General features: G+C 43.9%; 1 protein-coding gene across 6 annotated transcripts in view; it reads right to left on the bottom strand.

The window, feature by feature from the left end:
* The window catches only part of nek2 (NIMA-related kinase 2), an 80,491-nt gene that overhangs the window by 32,565 nt on the left and 21,445 nt on the right, over positions 1 to 26,481 (bottom strand). For 4 of the 6 annotated variants that reach the window (XM_012968175.3, XM_012968179.3, XM_031890304.1 and 1 more), the window contains exon 2: positions 12,167 to 12,275. The gene's annotated coding sequence lies outside the window, so the exon portion shown is untranslated. Of the gene's footprint in view, positions 1 to 2,658; positions 2,792 to 12,166; positions 12,276 to 26,481 lie in introns of those variants that run through there. The other 2 variants (XM_012968177.3, NM_001001457.2) reach the window with 2 other exon arrangements.

Below are 26,481 nucleotides of genomic sequence, written 5' to 3'. Positions count from 1 at the left end.
TGTCTTTACTGCAGTATCTGGCACAGACTGAATTCAAATGTCTTTACTGCAGTATCTGGCACAGACTGAATTCAAATGTCTTAACTGCAGTATCTGGCACAGACTGAATTCAAATGTCTTTACTGCAGTATCTGGCACAGACTGAATTCAAATGTCTTTACTGCAGTATCTGGCACAGACTGAATTCCAATGCCTTTACTGCAGTATCTGGCACAGACTGAATTCAAATGCCTTTACTGCAGTATCTGGCACAGACTGAATTCAAATGTCTTTACTGCAGTATCTGGCACAGACTGAATTCAAATGTCTTAACTGCAGTATCTGGCACAGACTGAATTCAAATGTCTTTACTGCAGTATCTGGCACAGACTGAATTCAAATGCCTTTCCTGCAGTATCTGGCACAGACTGAATTCAAATGCCTTTCCTGCAGTATCTGGCACAGACTGAATTCAAATGCCTTTACTGCAGTATCTGGCACAGACTGAATTCAAATGCCTTTGCTGCAGTATCTGGCACAGACTGAATTCAAATGCCTTTGCTGCAGTATCTGGCACAGACTGAATTCAAATGCCTTTCCTGCAGTATCTGACACAGACTGAATTCAAATGCCTTTCCTGCAGTATCTGGCACAGACTGAATTCAAATGCCTTTGCTGCAGCATCTGGCACAGACTGAATTCAAATGCCTTTACTGCAGTATCTGGCACAGACTGAATTCAAATGTCTTTACTGCAGTATCTGGCACAGACTGAATTCAAATGTCTTAACTGCAGTATCTGGCACAGACTGAATTCAAATGTCTTTACTGCAGTATCTGGCACAGACTGAATTCAAATGCCTTTCCTGCAGTATCTGGCACAGACTGAATTCAAATGCCTTTCCTGCAGTATCTGGCACAGACTGAATTCAAATGCCTTTACTGCAGTATCTGGCACAGACTGAATTCAAATGCCTTTACTGCAGTATCTGGCACAGACTGAATTCAAATGCCTTTGCTGCAGTATCTGGCACAGACTGAATTCAAATGCCTTTGCTGCAGTATCTGGCACAGACTGAATTCAAATGCCTTTGCTGCAGTATCTGGCACAGACTGAATTCAAATGCCTTTGCTGCAGTATCTGGCACAGACTGAATTCAAATGCCTTTGCTGCAGTATCTGGCACAGACTGAATTCAAATGCCTTTGCTGCAGTATCTGGCACAGACTGAATTCAAATGCCTTTCCTGCAGTATCTGACACAGACTGAATTCAAATGCCTTTCCTGCAGTATCTGGCACAGACTGAATTCAAATGCCTTTGCTGCAGCATCTGGCACAGACTGAATTCAAATACTTTTACTGTAGTATCTGGCACATTAAACATTTTAAATGCCTGGATTGCAGTATCTGGCGCAGGTGCAGCCTAAAAGAGCCATATAAAATTGCAAATATGATATTTAGAAACCCCAGCCCTCTCACTACAATAAACTATAACTCCCAGCATACTCATTGTGCGTATATTGCAATTTAGCCCATCTGAAGGTTATTACAGCAGCACAATTGGTGACTCTCATTCCCTCAGCCAACAAACAGCAGCGTTATCTCCCAGAATCCTTCAGTGTATTGAGGGTCCCGCTCCCCAGGGCACCGTGACAAGAGGCTCTTGTGTCCCATCTCTGCTCACTTGACTGCTCTCTTTGTAACCCTCACCCAAAGCTGGCACCATCCCAGACCTCACGCCCCTGCCAAGGGCCGGGTATAAATATCCCCACTGGAGCATCTGCACAATAAAGCGTCTCAGCTTTCCCTTTATCTGGGATATTTTTATCTAATGGAACCAGATGCAGAGCAGAGTCTGGCAACGCACACAGACACGGACTTCTTTATTATATCCCTTTAGGGCCCTTATACACAGGCACCACTGGGTCCCTTTCTCTTCTAATAGCAGGGTATCCGGGGACCTACCTCTCACTGTCCCATAATATACAGACACCAGGGCACCTATATATTCTCTTCTTCTAATGTATACAGATATGAGGGTACCTACTACTTTCCTTTTAATATACAGACACCAGGACACCTATGTACCCTGTGTATCCTTCCACTTACTACACAGATATGAAGGTGTAGTAGGAGTAAGGATTTCACTTTCTCATATCGCACATATATTAGGGTATGTAACATAAAGACTACCTTTACCTCCTCTTAAGGCACATACATATATCAGTGCACCTACCACCCTGTTAATAACAACATACAGATTACAGGGCACCTACCTATTCTATCTCTTCCTCATATCCATGTATCAGGTCACCTACCTCTTGCTGGCAAAAACCTCTCCACTCCCCTAATACAGAAGTATCAGTGTACCTACCCCTCCCCATCTCCTAATACACAGATAATAGGGCACCTACACCTACTAATACACAGATATCAGGATACCTACCTCTTCTAAATACACAAGCATTAGACCATGTCATCCCACTTCTAATACACCAACATCCGGGCACCTACATTCCCCCTTTTATAAATACACAGACATTACAGCACCTACTACTCCCTTTCGTACAACACAGATGTCCAGACACCTACCTCTCACTCAGTTACTTACCTCTCACTCAAACCTGAAGGATAACTTCATTCCTTTCATTCACAAACCAGCAGATTAGGGTCACCTACCTCTAACTTTTTCCTAGTTCCCAGCCAAGGGACAGTCATTGATTTTCCCAGCAGAGAGCAGATCCTGTGCCTCCCTAGGGAGCAGCTCCTGAATGTCCCATATCAGCACTGACTGTTCTCACACCCGTGGGAAGGGGGTAACTAGAAACCTAATGCCCCAGGCAATTCCGCAGCCCAGTAATACACAGAGGTGACTGCTGAACCTGAGTGTATTTGCATGGGATGGGCCGGATATATTTGTTTTATCTGCCCGCAGGCGCCTGTTTGCTGTCAGCTTTCTGACAAACCTGTTTGACCCCTGGTTCTGTTTATATATATATATATATATATTTTTTTTAAACATTACAGTCAAGAGATAACCCACAGGGCATCAGATAAACATATTCTTTATATCAATATCATTTATTTCTATGTAATTATTATCAAATGTATTTATTATCAAGACCACCAGATGGCGGTGTTGTGACTCTAGTCTATGGGGAACGTCTCAGCTGAGGATGGTAGCGCCCATATTTGTTTTTTTTCACGCAAAAAGGGTTTAATTTGGGTATTTTGGGAGTGGCCACAATTTTTGTGATGATTCCAATGAAATTGCAGGAAGATGTGAATGTATAACAGTATAAATGCACAGGCAGTGATGGTAGGCATACCCTACATTGCGTATTGTGCCCCCTGAGTTGTTACTGTATGCACTGTACACAGCCATTTGTCCCTGTTTAGGCCAGCCCTAATTATAAACAAAAACAACATGGGTGGAGCTTATTAGAAAGAGGGCATGGTTTAAGGGAGGCCAAGGGTGCAAGGTAGGTGTAACAGGATACAGTTAAAGTAGAATGGGGCATTGTTTTTGCACTTTTGTAGGTTCTGTAGGGCCATGTTGTGCAACTGAAAGTCAGCCCCAGTTTCCCCAAAGGGCTCAGCATTTGTATGACATCATCATGCAGTCATGACATCATCATGATTTCAAGAAAGACTCTGGTGGTCTTGGACTGAGGGAGGTGGAAAACCCAATTAAAGAGCCCATCACTTCAGCCTCACCCCGCCCCTTCCTGCCAGCTAAGGGCCCACTGCTCCCCATAAATACCAGCGCCAGTACAGTTTAGTATTGCGCAATGCATTCTGGCCCCCTGGCCACATCCCAACGTAGCCCAACAGGACTACTGGTGATGTGGCCATTATTTATAATAATAAAACCAGTGGAAATGTGTACTAAAGATATGCTGGGAAATTGCTTATATTTCATTTCAATAGGCAAAAAACAGCTCCCCTTTAAAATCATGACGGCCTCTCCCATGCCCCTTGTCTCTTCTGTGCCCCAAATGCAAGATTTTACATTTTTTACATTATATTTAATATATATATATATGATATATTTCCCCACTAGTTTCCTATGGGCTGGGCGTGATGCTTCCTGCCGTGCAGATTAACATTTCTGGCACTAAATAGAACAGTTTCTTCCTGAAGCCACGGAAATTATAGATAAACATTTTTCTATAGAAATTATAATGCGATGAAATGAAAGGGGAGATGTTGTCACATAATGTTCCTCTGTTCAGGGCATAGACGATAACAGAATTAAAAGGATAGCTCTCCAGTTTTTGTTGAACTACAAATCCCATAATGCCCTGAAGGCCTTCAGCTGTTGCTGGGTGCTTGGACTATCCCTAATATTTTTCACTCTTCCTTACTACAGCTGCTGCCACACTAGGGATTCCCTATGTTCAAGGCCCAGAGAACCCCCCTTATTTTAACCCTGGTACCTTAAACCAGCTCTGTAAGTGTCTGTGTGTGTCTATGGGAGAGACCGCTTCACGTAGGCCTCTGGGAAACCAAGCATAGTGTGTCCCTGTGAGATATGGCTCTGTGGGTGTCCCTAGTAGGGATTCCCCCTCACCCCTTTAATACTAGCCACATATAGAATCTGCATCCTACATGGCTAATTAGCAATTAATCTATATGCACGCTGCAGACTGAACTGCTTTATGTGCAGCCATGCAGCATGGATTTAAACTAGACATGCAGGATTAGGGTTTCCACCTCTGCCGGCATTTGTCTCCGGGCAGGGGGCGTACAGTAATGTCATAGTGCAGGGAAGAAGCGGCCCGTTACATCATGGGGCAGGGAAGAGGCGGGACCTTAACATCAGTGGGTGGGGCTTTGATACGACCTGTCCGGTTTTCCTAATTATGAAAGCTGGCCGGACAGGTGGAAACCCTATGCAGGATTTGGATTCAATAAGGGATAAAGTGGCAACCCCTATTATTATTATTATTATTAACATTTATTTATAAAGCCCCAACATATCCCGCAGCGCTGTACAATAAGTGGGTTACATACATTGGGCATACAGAGTAACATATAAAGCAACCAATAACCGATACAAGAGGGGAAGAGAGCCCTGCCCAAAAGAGCTTGCAATCTACATTATTATTATTATTATTATTATTAACATTTATTTATAAAGCGCCAACATATCCCGCAGCGCTGTACAATAAGTGGGTTCCATACATTGGGCATACAGAGTAACATATAAAGCAATCAATAACCGATACAAGAGGTGAAGAGAGCCCTGCCCAAAAGAGCTTACAATCTACATTATTATTATTATTATTATTAACATTTATTTATAAAGCGCCAACATATCCCGCAGCGCTGTACAATATGTGGGTTACATACATTGGACATACAGAGTAACATATAAAGCAATCAATAACCGATACAAGAGGTGAAGAGAGCCCTGCCCAAAAGAGCTTACAATCTACATTATTATTATTATTATTATTAACATTTATTTATAAAGTGCCAACATATCCCGCAGCGCTGTACAATATGTGGGTTACATACATTGGACATACAGAGTAACATATAAAGCAATCAATAACCGATACAAGAGGTGAAGAGAGCCCTGCCCAAAAGAGCTTACAATCTACATTATTATTATTATTATTAACATTTATTTATAAAGCGCCAACATATCCCGCAGCGCTGTACAATAAGTGGGTTACATACATTGGGCATACAGAGTAACATATAAAGCAACCAATAACCGATACAGGAGGGGAAGAGAGCCCTGCCCAAAAGAGCTTACAATCTACATTATTATTATTATTATTATTAACATTTATTTATAAAGCGCCAACATATCCCGCAGCGCTGTACAATAAGTGGGTTCCATACATTGGACATACAGAGTAACATATAAAGCAATCAATAACCGATACAAGAGGGGAAGAGAGCCCTGCCCAAAAGAGCTTACACTCTACATTATTATTATTATTAACATTTATTTATAAAGCGCCAACATATCCCGCAGCGCTGTACAATAAGTGGGTTACATACATTGGGCATACAGAGTAACATATAAAGCAACCAATAACCGATACAAGAGGGGAAGAGAGCCCTGCCCAAAAGAGCTTACAATCCCCCTGTTCTTAGGGACCCACTTTGTCCTAATCCCTCCAAGAGGGAATCTCTGAAACTACCAAAGCTGTAATGATAAACTCACTGTGCCTCGCCCTGTCACCTCCTACTAGGCCTTGTAGAGTGCAAGCTCTTGGGACACACTCACACAGAGACTCTCTATATCCTTTCCAACCAAGCGTAAGGGTTAAACACTATTGGGCAGCAGGAGCTGGCCCTTATCTGCTGTCAGATTCAAGGCCCATGTGTCAGAGCTGGCACCGGGAGCCCCGGAAGGAGAGACAAACGACCGCAACCAACAGAACTAACAGAGGCCATTCTGTCCTGCGTCCCTGAGCCAGCGCTGATAGGAAATCAATAGCCCGTGTAGCTTTGTGGGAAGCAGCTGATAAGCCTCCTATCTGCCCGCTGCATTCATTCCAGCTGCTCCTATACCCTTACATACACTTACAGATGCTAAAGGGTAAGTATCACTAAGGTTATATAGAAATAGAAACCACTACTCTGCTTTCAAGATCAACTTTTCATTGACTTAATATAACTATTAAGGAAAGAATAGATTATGATTTTTCCTTTTGCTTTGTGACTAGTCGTTTTGCTTGCAGATTCAGCCTTGCATAAGCTGCTTTTGTTTCTAAGTATGTCTGGCTAAAAGCTTATCACCTCCCATAGCCCTCCTATTATGTTATAATTCCCTAGCATGACCCTTACTTTTCCCCTCTGTAGCCCCCCATAGCCAGAGCAAAGCAAGTCAAGAGTATAACCAAAAGTAGAGGTCCCACAAGATATTCCCACACTCCAGCTTTGGTTGGCACTATGGTGCATGGTCAGGCCTAAAGCAGTTAGAGATAATAAGGAAAGTCACGGTTTTTAGACTTTTTTTGTTCAATCACCCCAACACTTGGCCAGGGCTCCCCATTTCTCATAATAAGGTTACACAAATATGACGTAATAGTATCAAGGATATTCACGGCAGCAACAATGGTGGCCATTATATTTCCTTTAACCTTCAAGCTGGGCTGCCAGGAGTATATAGACTTCAAATACATATTTTCCCAAATGGTAACCCAACTGGCCTTTAGGGGGTGCCTTTCTGACCATTGCTTCAGTCCCCCTTTGAGGGGACAACCCAACAGTTTGGGAACCACTGCCCAGACTTTAAAGTAAGTGATAATGGGGCTCTTTAAAGTAAGTAGCATAGTAACATAGTAAGTTGGGTTGAAAAAAGACATACGTCCATCAAGTTCAACCATAATGCCTATACAGTATATAACCTGCCTAACTGCTAGTTGATTCAGAGGAAGGCAAAAACCCCATCTGAAGCCTCTCTAATTTGCCACAGAGGGGAAAAAATTCCTTCCTGACTCCAAGATGGCAATCGGACCGGTCCCTGGGGCAACTTGTACTACAGCTATCACCCAAGTATGCTTGTATGATGCCTTTACTTGTCCTTTAAACATTTTTTAGACGTTATTGCTCCATATTCTATCTCCAGAAGACCCCAAGACCCAAGCATTATGGATATTAATGTGCTATACCACCATTTAAATTAGGCTATAGCTTCCAACACATCTCCTTGTAGATTGTAAGCTCTTTTGGGCAGGGCTCTCTTCCCCTCTTGTATCGGTTATTGATTGCTTTATATGTTACTCTGTATGCCCAATGTATGGAACCCACTTATTGTACAGCGCTGCGGGATATGTTGGCACTTTATAAATAAATGTTAATAATAATAATAATAATGTAGATTGTAAGCTCTTTTGGGCAGGGCTCTCTTCCCCTCTTGTATCGGTTATTGATTGCTTTATATGTTACTCTGTATGTCCAATGTATGAAACCCACTTATTGTACAGCGCTGCGGGATATGTTGGCGCTTTATAAATAAATGTTATTAATAATAATAATAATATCGTCTTGTAACCCAGCCAAACCGTATAACTGTCTATGGAATCTATTTCTGTATTCTCAGCCTGTTCCCTGTATCAGCACAACGTGATTTTTTTGCTTTGCCTAAAAGCTCTTGGAGATAAAGTGTTAGCCATTACTTGGTAAAATCCCTTGAAAAAAAGCCATTTCTGCAAATATAAAGGATGTTTCCTTGCACAGAGCGGTGGGAAGCGAGTATGTGACAGTCTGTGAGTGAGGATGAGTAGGAAGTCCATTTGTCAAATGCATTTCCTTGTTTGGGAAACGTGATATAGAAGCTTGGGTAACAGAACTTTCCTACCGGGGGCTGATAATGCCCACTGCTCTGTTATACAGATAGCTAGAATCTCAGCCATAAAGCAGGGCAGGACTGCTGCTTACAATGGGGGGATCAGATAGGATCTGTGCCACTGTGACAGAATGCTCTGTTATACAGATAGCTAGAATCTCAGCCATAAAGCAGGGCAGGACTGCTGCTTACAATGGGGGGATCAGATAGGATCTGTGCCACTGTGACAGAATGCTCTGTTATACAGATAGCTAGAATCTCAGCCATAAAGCAGGGCAGGACTGCTGCTTACAATGGGGGGGATCAGATAGGATCTGTGTCACTGTGACAGAATGCTCTGTTATACAGATAGCTAGAATCTCAGCCATGAAGCAGGGCAGGACTGCTGCTTACAATGGGGGGGATCAGATAGGATCTGTGCCACTGTGACAGAATGCTCTGTTATACAGATAGCTAGAATCTCAGCCATAAAGCAGGGCAGGACTGCTGCTTACAATGGGGGGGGATCAGATAGGATCTGTGCCACTGTGACAGAATGCTCTGTTATACAGATAGCTAGAATCTCAGCCATAAAGCAGGGCAGGACTGCTGCTTACAATGGGGGGGATCAGATAGGATCTGTGCCACTGTGACAGAATGCTCTGTTATACAGATAGCTAGAATCTCAGCCATAAAGCAGGGCAGGACTGCTGCTTACAATGGGGGGGATCAGATAGGATCTGTGCCACTGTGACAGAATGCTCTGTTATACAGATAGCTAGAATCTCAGCCATAAAGCAGGGCAGGACTGCTGCTTACAATGGGGGGATCAGATAGGATCTGTGCCACTGTGACAGAATGCTCTGTTATACAGATAGCTAGAATCTCAGCCATAAAGCAGGGCAGGACTGCTGCTTACAATGGGGGGATCAGATAGGATCTGTGCCACTGTGACAGAAGTCTATAGAAAGGCACAGTGTTGATGGCCTAAAACTAATGCCACGTGAGAAGATATGGTAACCCAAGACACAGATCACTGGAGGTATCACCAAACTACATCTGGAAGGACAATACACACAAGCATGTTGCAAAGGTATTTTGCTATCCACGATTTTGAAAGGATAGTAATTGCTGTCATCACTGGACTAACTACTGAATCAGCCCTACTAGCCCTGTTCCCTTCCTTCCCATATTACACTACTGACTCCATCTTGCCTTGCATTCCTCTACTCATACCCCTACCCCTATAGCAGCACAGCTATCTAACCCAACCTGAAGTACCTGCTGCTTTGCAACTTGTCTGGAAAGGCTGTAGAAACCCATACTCCTGATATAAACCTTACAGTTGGAATTGATATTTATAAAGGTTAGAAAGTACATAAGATTTAGCCCTGATATTTTCATCTACAGGTACATTGTCTGGTCTGTCTCTCCTGGGGCTATGTGAGGACACATCAAAAGATCCAATAAAATCACGTACATCTACTAACTTAACTTATTTAACTAAAAAAACTCAGAATGATATCTGATAAATAATCTTAGCATTGCATTGGATCATAATTCAGCCATCATTATTACAATGGACCATATTTCACAATTTACTTGATGTATTTAGTTTACTGAACCTAAAACCCCAAAACCCCCACCCCAATCTGGTGCCCAAGAGCCCAAAAACTTTTTGATCACTAACACCATCTTGGTGGGGTAATATGTAGGACTGTTTTGCAATTTGCTATGATTGTAAGCTCTATGGGGCAGGGACCTCCATCCTCTTGTGTCTTTGACTCTTACCCTCCCATATAGATTGTAAGCTCTACGGGGCAGGGACCTCCATCCTCTTGTGTCTTTGACTCTTACCCTCCCATATAGATTGTAAGCTCTACGGGGCAGGGACCCCCATCCTCTTGTGCCTTTGACTCTTACCCTCCCATATAGATTGTAAGCTCTACGGGGCAGGGACCTCCATCCTCTTGTGTCTTTGACTCTTACCCTCCCATATAGATTGTAAGCTCTACAGGGCAGGGACCTCCATCCTCTTGTGTCTTTGACTCTTACCCTCCCATATAGATTGTAAGCTCTACGGGGCAGGGGCCTCCATCCTCTTGTGCCTTTGACTCTTACACTCCCATATAGATTGTAAGCTCTACGGGGCAGGGACCTCCATCCTCTTGTGCCTTTGACTCTTACCCTCCCATATAGATTGTAAGCTCTACGGGGCAGGGACCTCCATCCTCTTGTGTCTTTGACTCTTAACTTATTGCAACTGTACCTTGTATTTATCTGTATTTATTGTTATACTGTGTATTTATCTATTATTATCTTAATAACCCCCCGTTTGTATTAATGTATTGTACTGTACAGCGCTGCGTACATAAGTAGCACTTTATAAATAAAGATATACATACATGCATACATACTTCCCTAACAAGGAAGCTGAATGCCTTCAGATGATCTAGTCTAGGTTAAGAGAAGGTCAGTGTCCTTGGGTAAAGTACCAATGATGCTTTTTTTAAAAAAAAAATATACATTACAAAGGTCTGTTTAGTAAACATTAGTCACTTCAACACCTATTTATACATTTTAGGCTGCTGAACTGGTTTGTCGGCCTTGGAAGCTTGAACAATGGCCAAAAACTCATCTAAACCATCCAGAGGAGTCACTGCCTCGCCCTCTTCATCATATCTGCTTCACCCTAATGTAATGATCAGGGAAAGTCCAAATGACCATACAAACCAGGTACAGGAGAGATGTTATTAGATGGGTTGGGTAGAAAAGACAAGAAACAAGATAGAAAGTACCACAACAAGTCAATGTCAGAAAGAGCTTTAAAAAAGGCAATAAGAGCACAGAATGATGGGGAAGAACAGAAAGGTCCATGATATGGAGAGGGTATGAACTTTGGGAAAGGGGACAGGATTATTATGGGATAATAGTGGGCATTATGGGGGTGAGGGACATATAGAGGGTAGTTATGGTATATTGCCAGATAGGAAACGTATGGGATTTTTAGCTAAAATGAGGGTTATGAAGGTAGAGATGGATTGAAACAGGCCTCTTAGGGGTGTATGTCATAACAGGGGCAGCCTTTGTACAAGTCTGATGGCAAAAGACAATTTAAGCTAACTTTTCATTGGTAGGTAACTAAAGTTAAAGGTTCACTTCTGTCTCTCATCCTTAGATCAGGGAGTTCAGATAATCTAATGGCAGCAAAAGCCGATGGCAGAGGAAATAAGCTGGGCTTCCATGCTACTGCTTTAATGTCTGCATAACCCCCTGTGGTGCACTGGTCCAGATCAAAAAACATCAATTATCCATTACACTGGGCCAGATCAAAAACCATCATTTATCCATTACACGGGGATCACGAGGATAAGCTCCATCTCCCACACTTGTGCATTCCACTGAATTTAGCAGGCAGTGTGCCCAGAAATCCCTTACCGCTAACAGTTCTACAGTAAGGCTAAGACTTTTACCTAGGATTCATACTATAATAGAGGTGTAGCTGCTACTTACTGCTATTATCACTTTTGTATCCTATCTAGAGGGTAGAAGGAGGCATCAAGACTGGAACAATAGGAAAACACCACTCAGTCTTAAATTATTAGTTGGACTGATGTGATGACCCGGTCTAAACGGGAGGGCAGACTTGAAATTAGTGCCCAACATATGAACTGAAAAGCAGATTATGTCTCAACTCTCACATACACGCAATGTCACAAGGATCCATCATGCTCTTGGGTGTGAATGACGTTAACCACAAGCTAAGGCCATAATAACTATTGAGACATTATTCCACAACACTATAACAAACCCATGTGATGAAAAGAAGTTCCTGTGCTGAAAGAATTAATGGCCAATGGAGTGTGTTAGTCCCCCAGCAGTGTTTAAACTCACAGAAAGGAGTGGTCACAGGTCTGCAATGATTGGCCCTCAGATGATGTTGTCTCAAGCAAATCAAAACTCACAACTGGAACACTAGGAGAGGAAGTCAGATCCGGATTGCCTGAAACAACAAAGACAAGTCCATTGTTATTGTTGATAAATGATGTGTGTACGAATAAAATATGATGGATATGTTGGCTTGTATCTGCATGAGATTGAAGTAGGTGGCAGAGAAAATCTCATTTAGAACTTACTCAGAACATATAAGATCATTTAGAGCAGTGCTGTCTGATTTTGCAAACCATAGATCAATTAGCAACTCTTTGTTTGAAGCCAACATTATTTGTAAACAAAGATGTTATACAAATAGGGCTCAACCTTGGGCATGTTGGGGGCCATAATGCTTGTGCTGGGGCCTTCAGTTGGACCAAAGATCAAAAGGAGAAGGGATGCAAAACAGAATATTACACAAGCAGCAGAGGAATAATGACGGGCAGTTGGATGTGGGTGGGAGACAATAATCAATGTGGTAGAAGTGAAGCAAAATGTTTCATTGTATGGGATGAGAGAAGACAATATTGACCAAAGGTGAGTAAAGGAGGGTCAAGAAGAACATGAGTGGAAAAGGATAAAGGATGGCTGAATGGGCTAAGAAGGATAAAAATGCACCAGAGGAGGATAGGGGCAATAGGAATTGCATGAAGATATGAGCAATAGAGGTGATAAGGAGGGACAAGAGCACTGGAGGTGCACAAGAGGAGAAAACCATCAGAAGGAGACCAGGATTAAAGCAATGGAAGGGCATTAAGAGGATCCCAGAGCAAAGAAAGTGGAAAAGAGGAGACCAGTGCTAAAGGGAGTCAAAATGAGCCAAGAAATGCAAAGAAGTGGAGGGGAAAAGGAGAAACATGATGCAAAGGGTCAGGAGAAGGCAATTAAAGTCATTGTGAAAGAAAAAAGCCATTAAGATGGACAATACTGGTGGTCTTGGGAAACCAATGGTAACAGAGCAGGGCATCAGATAAGGAGAGAAAGGTGGGCTTAATTTGAGCAAGTAGAGGAGTAAGAAATAAAGCAGAGAGTACCAATATCTGTAAAAAATGAGGAGGGGAAGCGAACAGCGAAGGGGCCCAGGCTGCTGGCATGCAGTTTAGTAAACACACTGTTGGCTTATGTAACGGGCATTGCCTGTGGGATATTTTTAGTGTAAACCTGTTTCCTTTCTTCCTGCTCTGTCAGTACAAAAAGTCAAATAATGGAAGCCAACTGATCCTGTTTTGTAAACCGCCCAAAATAATTAATGCCTGCAACATTTTCTGTCCCGGACAAGAGATAACAGATAGATTTGTAACATCATTAACCTTAACCTCCAGGGGAAAAACAGGAAAAGTCATACATTCAGTTCCAGCGAGAGCTGCAAATTGTGCACAGACTCATGGTCATGGCGGCCCTATCCCAAGCAGCTATGGATCTACCGGGCCTCGGACTTCATCCTATTAACTGCTATGGGTCAGTGTAAATCAGTGTCATCATAGTCCCACTCTTCATGGGTTATGAAGTCAATTCAGTAAAGGGCTATACGGCTCATTACTTGTTTAGCAGCTTACAATTGTAGGCATTTTCATTTCATTCACTAAGGTATTTAACAAAGGAAGAGGAAATTATTGTTGTAGTAACTAGCACAATGATATCATCTGTCAGATTAGTTGTTATTTGGCAGTGCCTACCTATTCATTAAAGGGCTGGTAAATAGAAAAAGTCATGTCTTTAAGCTTGCCTCAGTACATATATGTGGGATTTCACCCGTACAGAAGCTCAACGCAACTATAGCTTTTCCCTCTGCTTTCCCAATATTTTGCCTTTGGTGTGACCAACACTTGGGTCTCATCCTCCTCTCTTTGCACTAACAGATTGGTGGCAACTGTGTGGGTGTAGGATCATCAATGTGGGTGTAGGATCATCAGTGTGGGTGTAGGATCATCAGTGTGGGTGTAGGATCATCAGTGTGGGTGTAGGATCATCAGTGTGGGTGTAGGATCATCAGTGTGGGTGTAGGATCATCAATGTGGGTGTAGGATCATCAGTGTGGGTGTAGGATCATCAGTGTGGGTGTAGGATCATCAATGTGGGTGTAGGATCATCAGTGTGGGTGTAGGATCATCAGTGTGGGTGTAGGATCATCAGTGTGGGTGTAGGATCATCAGTGTGGGTGTAGGATCATCAGTGTGGGTGTAGGAGTTGCAAACTGGATGGTATCACCAACCGAGCAGGTCATCAAATGATACTGCCAACACCCTTCTCATACTTCTCAGACTACCCTCTATTATTTAGGGCAGGGATCCCTAACCTTTCTTACTCAGGAGCCACAGTCAAATGTAAAAAGACTTGGGGAGCAACACAAGCACCATAAAAGTTCATGGAGCTGCCAAATAAGGGCTGTGATTGGCTATTAGGGGCCTCTATGCACCCTATCAGCTTACAGGGGACTTTATTTGGTAGGAAATCTTGTTTTTATTCAACCAAAACTTGCCCCCAAGTCAGGAATTCAAAAATAACCAGAAGATACAATCATTACAACCTGTACCATTAGCCAGTCACAGAGTTAAGGTCCCCATAAACTTTCAGATCTGCTCGCTTGGCGATGTCGCCAAGTGAGCGGATCTTCTCCCGATATCCCCCACCTACGGGCGAGCAATATCAGGAAATGTGTAGGCTAATTCGAATTATAACAACGGGTATAGGCAAAGTCGGTTTGGGGACTGTATCAACGAGCCGTTGCGGTCCCCGATCCGACTAGATTTTTTTAACCTGCCCGATCTATATCTGGGCGATTTCAGGCCAGATATCGGTCGGGCAGGCCCGTCGGTAGTGCCCATACATGGGCTGATTAGCTGCTGAATCTGTCTAAAGGTGGCCATACACGTGGCGATCTGACGATGTTTCGTACGACCATCGGTCGCACGAAACATCGTAAGATCCGCCACACACCATTCAGGGCTGAATCGGCAGGTAAGGAGGTAGAAACAATAGGATTTCTACCTCCTTCTGCCGATTCAGCTCTGAAGGGAGAATTTTGGTCAGGCGCCTTCTATGGCGCCCGATCAAAATTTTCAAACTGGTCCGATCGGCGAGTCGTCCGATATCAGCAGCTTCCTGCGATATCGGTCGACTCGCCGACATGCCATACACGCACCGATTATCGTACGAAACGAGGTTTCGTACGATAATATCGGTGCGTGTATGGCCACCTTTAGGGACCCATATCGGCAGCTAGAATTGGCCTGTGTATGGGCACCTTTACTAGGTGTCACTTCTGAAGTTAAAGTAACAGGAGAACTGTACAGCAATGTGTTATCTTTCCTATCAGATACCTTATCTCCACTCATTCATTACATATTAACTAAACTCATATCTGCAGTTTCTTAGGACATAGAATTGTTCTCATTCCAAAAAAAAAAGATTTGCTTTTAATATCAGATGCCCATGTACTGTAGTTATAGTTTTTCTGAGCTTTTATTGATCAAAACCAGGGGGCGACAATAGCAAAGATCCCAACCAATACTTAAGGTCCCCATACACGGGCCGATTCTAGCTGGCGATATGGGTCCCTTAGACTGATTCGGCAGCTAATCGGCCCGTGTAGGGGCACTACCGACGGGCCTTACCGACCGATATCTGGCCTGAAATTGGATAGTTTTTAGACTTAATTCAATATGGTGCGGCAGCAGATATAGGTGGGCTAAAGTTCTCCAAAAAATATTGGTTGTAGCAGGGCACACTTAGTTGTGGTGGGGGCTGGGTCAAAATAAACCTTGTACATCCCCTTCATTTATAAATAGTAGGATTGTCCAATGTTTTGGCCTTCATCTGAAAGGCTGCAGGTTGGGCATCATTGATATAACATGTTAGGACTTGTTTCCATTTTGTCCTACCATACAAAGAACTCTAAATGTGGCCATACAGGGGCCTATTTTAGCTGCAAATTAGAGTCGACATTTTATCTTCCTATGTATGGGCACCGTCATCTGGCCTAATATTGGGCCTTAAGAACCTTATGCTGAATACAATTCTGTGTGTATAGAGCAGCGATTCCCAACCAGTGGCTCTGGAGCAACTGGTTCCTCACCAACCCCTTGGATGTTGCTCCCAGTGACCTCAAAGAGGGTGTTTATTTTTTAATTCCTGGCTTGTAATCATGTTTTGGTTGCATAAAACCAGGTGTTTTGCCAAACAGAGCCTCCTGTAGTCTACCAGTCCATATAGGCCACAAGGCCAAATGTTGCTTTGAGGATTATGGCTACAGGATACAAGGAATATCTAAATGCCAGTAACATTTGGGAAATAAACATGTGGGTTTATTAGTATATGTTTATTTGTGTAATTGTTAATTTGATTTCCCCTTGAGGCTCACAATTCCATGGGAAAACACTGCTATAATATATGGAACTTCAGAAATGCAGATAGAACTGCCCTAGTCCCATAGGAATGTCTGGGTGTTACACCATCTCATTAACAAAGTTAATCAGTCCCCATGTATTTGTTGCTGGGCCCACACTTCCTTCCAGATGCCAGACCCCGGCGCAATCTGTCCCCTTCCCCAGGAACTAGATAAAGCAAGAGTTCCGTTCATTAGGCTTTGGGAATGGAGCAGGGGGGAGATGGTTTCCAATCATTAAAACACTTAAGGGAATTCTATAATCACTGAAAGAAGGAAAAAAACCTAAAGCAACGAGGTTTCCTTTCATGTCCATCCAGAGTCAGATTCTAATATACATCCCTCCAGTAATCTTCTGTCAGTTGCTCAGTAGAACTCCTTCTGTTACTTTCTGTGACTTTTTTTTTGGCCAGTTATTGTGCTCGGATCAAGTTATTGGGCACATGGCCAAGTAAACCAAGGTATTTTGATGGATAATCACATCTATACTATTAGCCAACCAGCTGCTAGATTCTACTAATCTTATTCAGTTAGGATGCCAATGATGGGCTACTAAGTATCAGCCAGGATAGGGACCTGGCTGCCTTTGTCTAGTAGCTGTTAAACCTCTTACTTCAGGGTAATGCAGATTCCAGGCTTGTGAAATAAAGACATCATGGGAACAAATAGATAACAATCAGGACAATCAATAGACACAACCTATTGTATATACAAGGGCTGTGCGGCTGTGATTGTGACATATTCTTGTGCAAAAACCTGAGAAACCAGCAGGCCTAAGGGTCCCCATACACGGGCCCATCCACTCGCTTGGCGATGTCACCAAGTGAGCCGATCTTCTCCTGATATCCCCCACCTATGGGTGGGCGATATCGGGAGAATCCAGGATAATTCGATCGTTTGGCCCTGGGTCCAAACGATCGAATTATAACGACGGGTATAGGAAAAGTCGGTCTCGTTGGCTCGTTGATGCGGTCCCCGATCCGACTAGATTTTTTAACCTGCCCGACCGAGATCTGGCCAATTTTAGGCCAGATATTGGTCGGGCAGGCCCATCGGTAGTGCCCATACATGGCCCAATTAGCTGCCGAATCAGTCTAAGGGACCAATATTGGCAGCTAGAATCGGCCCGTGTATGGGGACCTTTAGGGTAAGAACTCACGGAGCAGTTCAGCCGCCCATGATAGATCTCTGCTATCGCGGGCAACAAACCACTCCGAAAAGGCAACAATAGTCACCTGTGGAAAGCCCTTCTCATCGATTCGTTTTCCGAAGCCGGAGCGGTTCAGTCGTCCGCGATAGCAGAGATCTATGGCGGGCAACTGAACCCCCTCGGTGGGGTTCTTACCCTTAAGGTGGCCATACATGGTAATAATTGCTTGTTTGGCAAGGTTGAAAAATGAGTGAATCTTTTCCCCAATATGCCCACCTTGGATGCGTGATATAGTGCTAGTGTGATGGTTTGGCCCTAGGGCCAAATTATATGATTACAATGAAGGGGATATGAAAGACCACATCAATGAGCTGATGCAGTCCTCGATCTGAAAAATCAAACCTGCCTGATCAACATCTGGCCAATATAGGGCCAGATATCAGTCGGGGAGGCCTGATGGAGGGCCGAATTGGTCTGAAGGACCCAAATCAGCAGGTTAAATCTGTCTGTGTATGGTCACCCTTAAGGTGGCCATACACGCTAAGATACGCTCGCCTGGCTAGGTCGATTCAGGCTAATTCGGTTGTTTGGCCCATCGAATTAGAACGTCGGTACTCGGCGTAATCGGTTCGGGGGCCGCATCAACGAGCCAATGCGGTTTCCCGGTCCGACTAAATTTTTTAAACTGCCCGTTCGATATCTGCCCGATTTCAGGCCAGATATCGGTCGGGCAGGCCCGTCGTTAGTGCCCATACACGGTGTATGGCCACCTTTAGTCTTAAAATGACTTCATCTCTACAATTCCCATTATCAGGTAAGGGCAAGGAAAGGTAAATTCACTGGGGGGGGGGGGGGCTAGTGACTTATTGCCTCTTTTTCATGAAGTTGAATCTGTGCAAGTGCCATGCCTGACCTGATGAAGGGGATTGCTGGGAACAAGAAGGAAAATGGTGGTCATCTGCCCTACCACAAACTACCACTGGGAATTTTTAAAGAAGAAGACTGTCAGCCAAGGGTATGGGGGTATTCAATTAAAATCACTGAGGGGTTACTAATAAATTGCCCCCCCCTCAAGTTCCCTTTTTACATTTACAGGGTCCTTTAAAAGAAAATCTATTTATTTACTGAGCTTAAGCCAAACACAGATATCAGTCTGGTTACAATGTGGTCAGTTTAATATAACATTCACTTGCTCCCCTGCTGATCATGTACAACAGTTATCTTTGTTCCAGGTATTTGCCCGAGGGAGGGGATACAGCTTTCCCCCCTCCCCTGGTATAAATAAAAATCAATAGCAAGAGGGTGGGTTATTGGGTTCAGATGTTCCTGTTTGGGCAAAAGCAGCAGGAATCCACAGTAACATGGTTTTGCTGCACAGATTGTTATTATTGTGAAGCTGGAATTCTAGAGGAAGAACAGAGAATAACAATAGATGGAGGGGAATTGCACAGTAGGGAAGGTTGTACTGGAAGGCATAGCTCTCAGCACCCAATGCCTTACATGTAGGACTACATAGAAACAAGCAGTGGGGCTTTATGGGTTTCTCCCCACGGCATCTCATCTTGGGCTTGGGATTACATTCTCATTTAATTGTGTTCAGTATTTCTGTGGGGGACAGACCCATCAGAAAATGGAGGGTTCCCTGGTTTGTCCAACTGCCAGCAGGTAAACCCACAGGGGGTCATTTATAAACACTGGGCAAATTCGCTCCTGGGCAGTAACCCATGGCAAAAAATCACAAGTTTGCAATGCATTCTAATCACAAATTGGTTACTGCCCAAGTGCAAATTTGTCCAGTGTTTATAAATGTGCCAGACAGAGTGGATATTCCAAATAAGACCTCTTAACCAAACTACCATTCCTCAAGTGCCCTCACAATGTAGATTAAGAACAAAGTAAAGGGGCTGGTAGAACAGGAATTACACCCTTAATTTACAAGTGACCCAGGACCAGACATCAATTTCCCATGCCCCTAGACTGTCCACTTGCAGCTAGCTCCCCATTGCTGGTTCCACTAATATAAGAAATAAGGGGGAACCCATCACTGTCCCTTAATTCTAATACTATAGATACAGTGAGATTGGGTTGCAAGCTGTTACTAGTGGTTCCATCAATAATGCAGGCTGCATGCCCCAAGAGTATAGGGTCTATTGCTGCCCCTATCAACTAGCCACCCTAGGCCTGGGGTTTTGTGGCCTTCCTACATGGCAGGGCCTGATAATACCTATTATATATATATCTATAACATGAGCCTTTTGATGGAGGAGGCCCCGACATGCCATAAGGCCAGCCTTTGCTCATCCTACAAACCAGTCCCTGTAGGAACTCTCCTGTCCAGATCACAGCTGCCATATAATAAACTCTTGGTGCCAGAGAGCCTTGTTTATTTGTCCCCCTGGAAGCCAATAAAAACATTTGTTAGAGAACTGCTTGTAGTCATTTTTGTGTTTGTATATTTTCTTCAGGCCATTTTTGGACTGAAGACCCCCCTCTTTCCCCATTTGCAGTTCAAAGTTTGTTCATGGCCCCATTGGCTCAAAATAAAATGATGGTTGTATAATTGTGACCCCAATATAAGGAGCATCCAAGTAAGAAAATAAACTCTCACCCCAAATGGCATGTAGGCTGGGCGCTCCCACTGACTGCTTTGGCCCAGAAGTCGGAGGGGAGGGGGAGTTCACATTCTAAACACAAAAGATATTATGAAATACAAACTATTTTCTTCTTGGAAGGCATTTCCCCTGAGTGAAAACATGCTACCAAGCCAAAAGTTTTTTAAATGTGCAATTATTTGCTTCTGGCAATTCATGAGTTTGGCTGCACAATGGGAAGGGACCCAGGCACATTATACATTATGGCTAAACAATTGCCAGAGAGCTGAAACCTTGTGAGAAATCTGTGGGACATTGGAACAATGTGACTTTCTACTCTGCTTGAACTCCTAATGCAGCTGCACTCAGGGAAGGTTAATATAGTTATTTAAGGTCTGCTCGTAAAGGTTTTTATGGGAACGAACATTCTTTGAAAGAATTCTGACGCCATAAAGAAGCCATAGGTGTTGTACTATGTTTGTCCCACTTACCTTATCTGCGCTGCCTTAGCCAGACTCGGCCTGGCTCATAACTGTTATAGGGGTGCTCAGCCTCTGGGCCTGGGTACCCCTGGAACTATAGCAGGGTGACTGTTACCCCAATGTTTCTATATATCTGTAACCTTGTTATGGGCTAAGGGGGCCCAGCCTGAAGGCCAGTTAGGGGGAGATTTGGGGTGAGTGCTTATTTGTGCCCTGGGTACCCCTGGAACTATAGCAGGGTGACTGTTACCCCAATGTTTCTATATATCTGTAACCTTGTTATGGGCTAAGGGGGCCCAGCCTGAAGGCCAGTTAGGGGGGGGATTAGGGGTGAGTGCTTATTTGTGCCCTGGGTACCCCTGGAACTATAGCAGGGTGACTGTTACCCCAATGTTTCTATATATCTGTAACCTTGTTATGGGCTAAGGGGGCCCAGCCTGAAGGCCAGTTAGGGGGGATTTGGGGTGAGTGCGTATTTATTCCTTACTTCAGAACAAGTGCTTAATCTAATTATTTTTCCTTTTAAAAAAGCAGGCAGCTATGATATGATGGAACAGGCACACAATGCACTGACAAATGGCTCTTTGCACAGACAAGGTGACATGTGACATTGCCTAAATAGTTCCTGTGGGTTAGACTGACACATAATAGCCAGGCTGTGCCCAGCTGCCCTATGGAACATGATCGCGCCGGCTGCACTGTAGGTAATTCTGCATAAACCTTCCCAGAAAGAAAAGGTCAGTTTAAAGCCCTCTGTCTAAATTGCAGGCTCTATTTAAAGTCGTATTCATTTCCTTAGCAGTCACTTGTGGCTTTCTGCTCGAGTGCGGCCGTGTAACATCTAAAGAGAAAATCTTGTCTGAATTACACGCATGGGGGGGGGGCTGCTAGCCCTCAGGAAGCCCAATGTACTCTCAGTAGCTGAGTACAAAGCAGCGGAAGAGACAACCTGCAGAGATGGCCCACAGAGAGGTCAGGCCAGTGAGCGGCACGTAAATCCATGTAATCAGCATCATTACCGCCAATGGGACGCCGACACTGACAACAGGCTTGGGTTTGTGCAAAATAGAAAATACGGTGACTAAATGCTGTGCTGAGATGGATAACCGCATCCTCTGGTCCGTGCTGTTGCTAAAGGGCAATTATTATTATTAACATTTATTTATAAAGCGCCAACATATCCCGCAGCGCTGTACAATAAGTGGGTTTCATACATTGGACATACAGAGTAACATATAAAGCAATCAGTAACCGATACAAGAGGTGATGGGAGCCCTGCCCAAAAGAGCTTACAGTCTACAAGGAGAAAGGGGTGAGACACAAGGTGTGGGATTAATACTAAAGATGAATATGATTAATTGTCCCTGCCATATTGGTTATGTCTATCCTGCCCGAGTCAACTGTTGTTAATACAGGGCATTAGCCAGGGTCAGACTGGGTTGACAGGGCACCAGAACCCCCAGACGGCAGCCCCAGTGGGCCCCAGACACCCCAGTCCAACACTATAGCAGATAATTCGGGAGCGCAACCCTCTGTTAGCGCACCCATAAGGGTGTCAGGTGTAAATACTGGAAGAGCCCCACCTTGTATGGGGATCAATATACAATAGCAAATTAATTCAGTAGCAAAATATAAACCATGCAAAAATGTGTTTATTAGTGCATACAAACAAAGCAACATTTCAGGCCCCTCCCTCTCAAGCTTACAGTGCACCAATTAGTGTTCAGGTTTTAAAAGGTTGTGAAGTGGGTGGAGAATAAAAGGCCCTCCCTTTCCCTAGTGATGTCATAATCAAGTTCGCCAACACTGGTGTTATCTAACAGCTCTTCTGCATCCCGCCATCTTGGTCTGCTGTCTAAACAAAGCCCTGCCCAGTCGGTTGCATCCAGGGTTGGAATGGAGGGTGCAGGGCCCACCAAGGCTCCCGCCCCAGGGGCCCTGCAGGTGCCCCCGCTGGCTGCGTCCCCTAACCCCCCCCTGCAGGGGCCCCCCTAACCCCCCACAGGGTCCCCCACCCGAGGTCCTCCCCTGATTGCTCATAAATTTAACGCATCAGGGGAGGAGCGGTCGGGCAGGGGAAGCGCTGGCAAGGGTTGAGGCCCACTAGGGCTGGGATTTTTCCCGGTGTCCCGGCGGCCCAGTCCGACCCTGGTTGCATCCAATAAATGCCCATGCCGAATGAACAGAAATGGGCTTATCCTAAAAAATGATGGCAGATTAGGGAAATTTTTAATGTACAAATGAACTTCATTTTAGTGGATTGTGATTATTCCAATCGTCTGGGAGAGACTGGGATACATACGTGCTACACGCGTGACATGCAATCAATCCAAGGAACATAAGGTCATGATGAGCGGATCTATAAAAATTCCACATAATCAGCTTTTGAGTTTTGGCTCGTTATTATCGGTGGAATAATGACATTCTGTACTATATATAACACGCCCATCATATAGATTTCCTGTTTCCTTAATGCCACGGGGCAGGGGAACCGAGAGCCAATGCTATTGGGCAGAATGTAAACACAATGTGCCACTATGTTCTTTCCTGGATCCCCACCCTGCAGATTAAAGACCCTAAAGGGACAATATACACCTCTGCACAACATAACGTCCATAGTATTTTATATTCAAGGCAACAATTAGAATTATAGAATTAGGTTATAGAACAGTGAAAGGTAAAGTATTTTCTTCTTCCATGTTTCATGATGGCAACCATGCCAGGAAGAGACAGCTAAACCATAAAGAACTCCTTATGTGCAGCTCTGAGGCACAATCTGCATATGGGGAGCTGTGGGAAGGAAAGGGCTTGTTTATACAGAGCTCATTATCTCTCTTTTAATGAGCCCTACTGATTACAGGAGTTGGGAAGGGAACGTAGTACAGCTCGAAACAGTTACAGCTCTACCATCCCTTCTCCTTGTAACATTCAATCTTCTCTGCTCTATTTGCCAAGGCTGCACAGAGGGAATTGTAAAGCTAATTTACACTGACATTGTAGTTAATGCTCCAGTGCAAACGTGAGAGTTAAGTCAGATCCTCCTTTCCTTCCATGAACCATTGGCTTCCCATCTTTGCTACCTACCAAACAAGCAATGGGCAGTGATATGGCTGATATACAGCAGGAAACACACCAAAATGGCAGCTGTGATTGGCCTATCAATCATGAACCAATCACAGCTCACAACAATTAGATGCAATAGGTTCCATATACACCTAAAGTAGAAATACGAAAAGGACTAAGTGAAATTGTCCTTGGCTGGGGGCAACCCCCCTGGAAGGCCAGTCCAACCCTGTCTGAAGGGAAGTCACACATACCTTTCTTCTAAAATATGAGAACATATAACCATAGTTGAGGTTGCCAAACGTTTTAAGTTCAAGCTGCATTTGAAAGTTCAACCTTTGTCCATGGTCCAACTTGAAGGACCAGTCTTTTTGATCAGGGACCTTTTAGCTCTTGAAGTCAGTACAGATATAGGAAAACATTGGCACATCAGCCATTCAGTCCTAGTTCCAATAATATACAGGGCAGCAAAATAAATATTCATCAATACTTTTACCCTAAATGAGCTTTAGGGACTTCAGGTGGCATTCAGGAGAGCATTTTCTCCAAAGGTTCTACATTTCGAGAACCACAGAACCTTGTGGAGAGCATTTTCTCCTAAGATTCTACATTTTGATAACCTTAGAACCTTGTGGAGAGCATTTTCTGCTAGAGTTCTACATTTTGAGAACCTTAGAACCTTGTGGAGAGCATTTCTCCATTTCTCATTCTAACTGGCCTTCAGGCTGAGCTACCTCTGCCCCTGCTGCAAGCCCCCTCAGGGGAACAGACCTACATTTGAGAACCTTAGAACCTTGTGGAGAGCATTTTCTCCTAAGGTTCTACATTTTGAGAACCTTAGAACCTTGTGGAGAGCATTTTCTCCTACGGTTCTACATTTTGAGAACCTTAGAACCTCGTGGATAGCATTTTCTCCTAAGGTTTTACATTTTGAGAACCTTAGAACCTTGTGGAGAGCATTTTCTCCTAAGGTTCTACATTTTAAGAACCTTGTGGAGAGCATTTTCTCCTAAGGTTCTACATTTTAAGAACCTTAAAACCTTGTGGGAGCATTTTCTCCTAAGGTTCTACATTTTGACAACCTAAGAACCTTGTGGAGAGCATTTTCTCCTAAGGTTCTACATTTTGACAACCTTAGAACCTTGTGGAGAGCATTTTCTCCTAAGGTTCTACATTTTGAGAACCTTAGAACCTTGCGGCGAGCATTTTCTCCTAAGGTTCTACATTTTGAGAACCATAGAACCTCGTGGATAGCATTTTCTCCTAAGGTTCTACATTTTGACAACCTTAGAACCTTGTGGAGAGCATTTTCTCCAAAGGTTCTACATTTTGAGAACCTTAAAACCTTGTGGAGGGCATTTACTCCTAAGGTTCTACATTTTGAGAACCTTAGAACCTTGTGGAGAGCATTTTCTCCTAAGGTTCTACATTTTGAGAACCTTAGAACCTTGTGTATTAGCACTCTGTTAGCCACAAGGGTCCATAGGAGGAAGGTAGGACATTAATATGAAAACTTGCCCTTTAAATGCTGGATTGGAATACTTAAAAAGAACAGCAGAACCAGCTAACCCTGTAATCCCGCAGGCCGCTAACAATAAAACTAGAACATTTCTCACTTTCAATAGCCACAGTTTATCTGTCACTTTAATGAACGGCAGAGCAAGAGCAGGCAAGCGAGCGCTATACATGGACGACAGAGATAATCTGCACGGCTCGACGACAGACACCAGAGCCACAGATCTTCGCACATCAGCGCTGGATATGATTTTTCATCCAAGTTTGGTATTTTCAAGAGATACAATGGATCCGTCTCCAGGGTCTGCGCTGAACAATCGCCTCTTTTTTTGTCTTCTATATTAGGAAGAGACTTGTAGAATTCCTTCACTGGGATGGAATGGAACCATTAAGAGAAGACAAGGAGGCGGCCATAGACATTTCATACATTCTGCGAGGTTTCCCCGCTGAGAAGGCCCATTTTTTTCAGGGTAAAAATAAGTGCCGCAATAGAAGGAGCCAGGTATTCATTTCAGGCAAGCACAGCAGTTTTATGGCATTGGGATGCTAAAGGTCACATAGTTTGACTTTTCTCCATCATATTCCACTAACTGTCCGTGTCCAGATATCATCAATTTGCTTGTCCCTCCTGCTTTCTGTGAAGATATTATTGAGTCAGAGTGCACATTCAGCTGTGGGTAAGCTGGCATTGCCTCAAGAGAGAGCCACTAGCTCACCCATATTAACACCCATGGCCCCCCTATTGTGTTATAATCACCTCACCACAATTTAAAAGCAGGACCAACAATGGAGGTGGACAACCTGGAGTCTACAAACCAATGGCCGGTGGCAGGTCAACATTGAAGGGCACCCTAGGCAGAGGGCTAAATTGTGTGACCTGCTCCTCAACAATCACGCTGTGATGAATAGCGGGAGTAACAAGGTTCATCTTCCCCACTTGTCACCATAGTGTTTAAAAATCATGTTGCAGGGCCAGGGACTGAGCACTCCTTTCCTGTTACCAAGGGCCGGACTAGGGGTACATGCCCACTGCCCTCCCCATCACAGCGCCCAAGGCACGTGCCTCTTCTGCCTACCCCTAGTTCCGTCCA

Source organism: Xenopus tropicalis, chromosome 8 (assembly GCF_000004195.4).
Source record: "Xenopus tropicalis strain Nigerian chromosome 8, UCB_Xtro_10.0, whole genome shotgun sequence".
In the NCBI taxonomy this organism is placed as follows: Eukaryota; Metazoa; Chordata; class Amphibia; order Anura; family Pipidae; genus Xenopus; species Xenopus tropicalis.
Note: the sequence above shows the minus strand (reverse complement) of the source record. Positions and strands in the feature narration are given on the sequence as shown.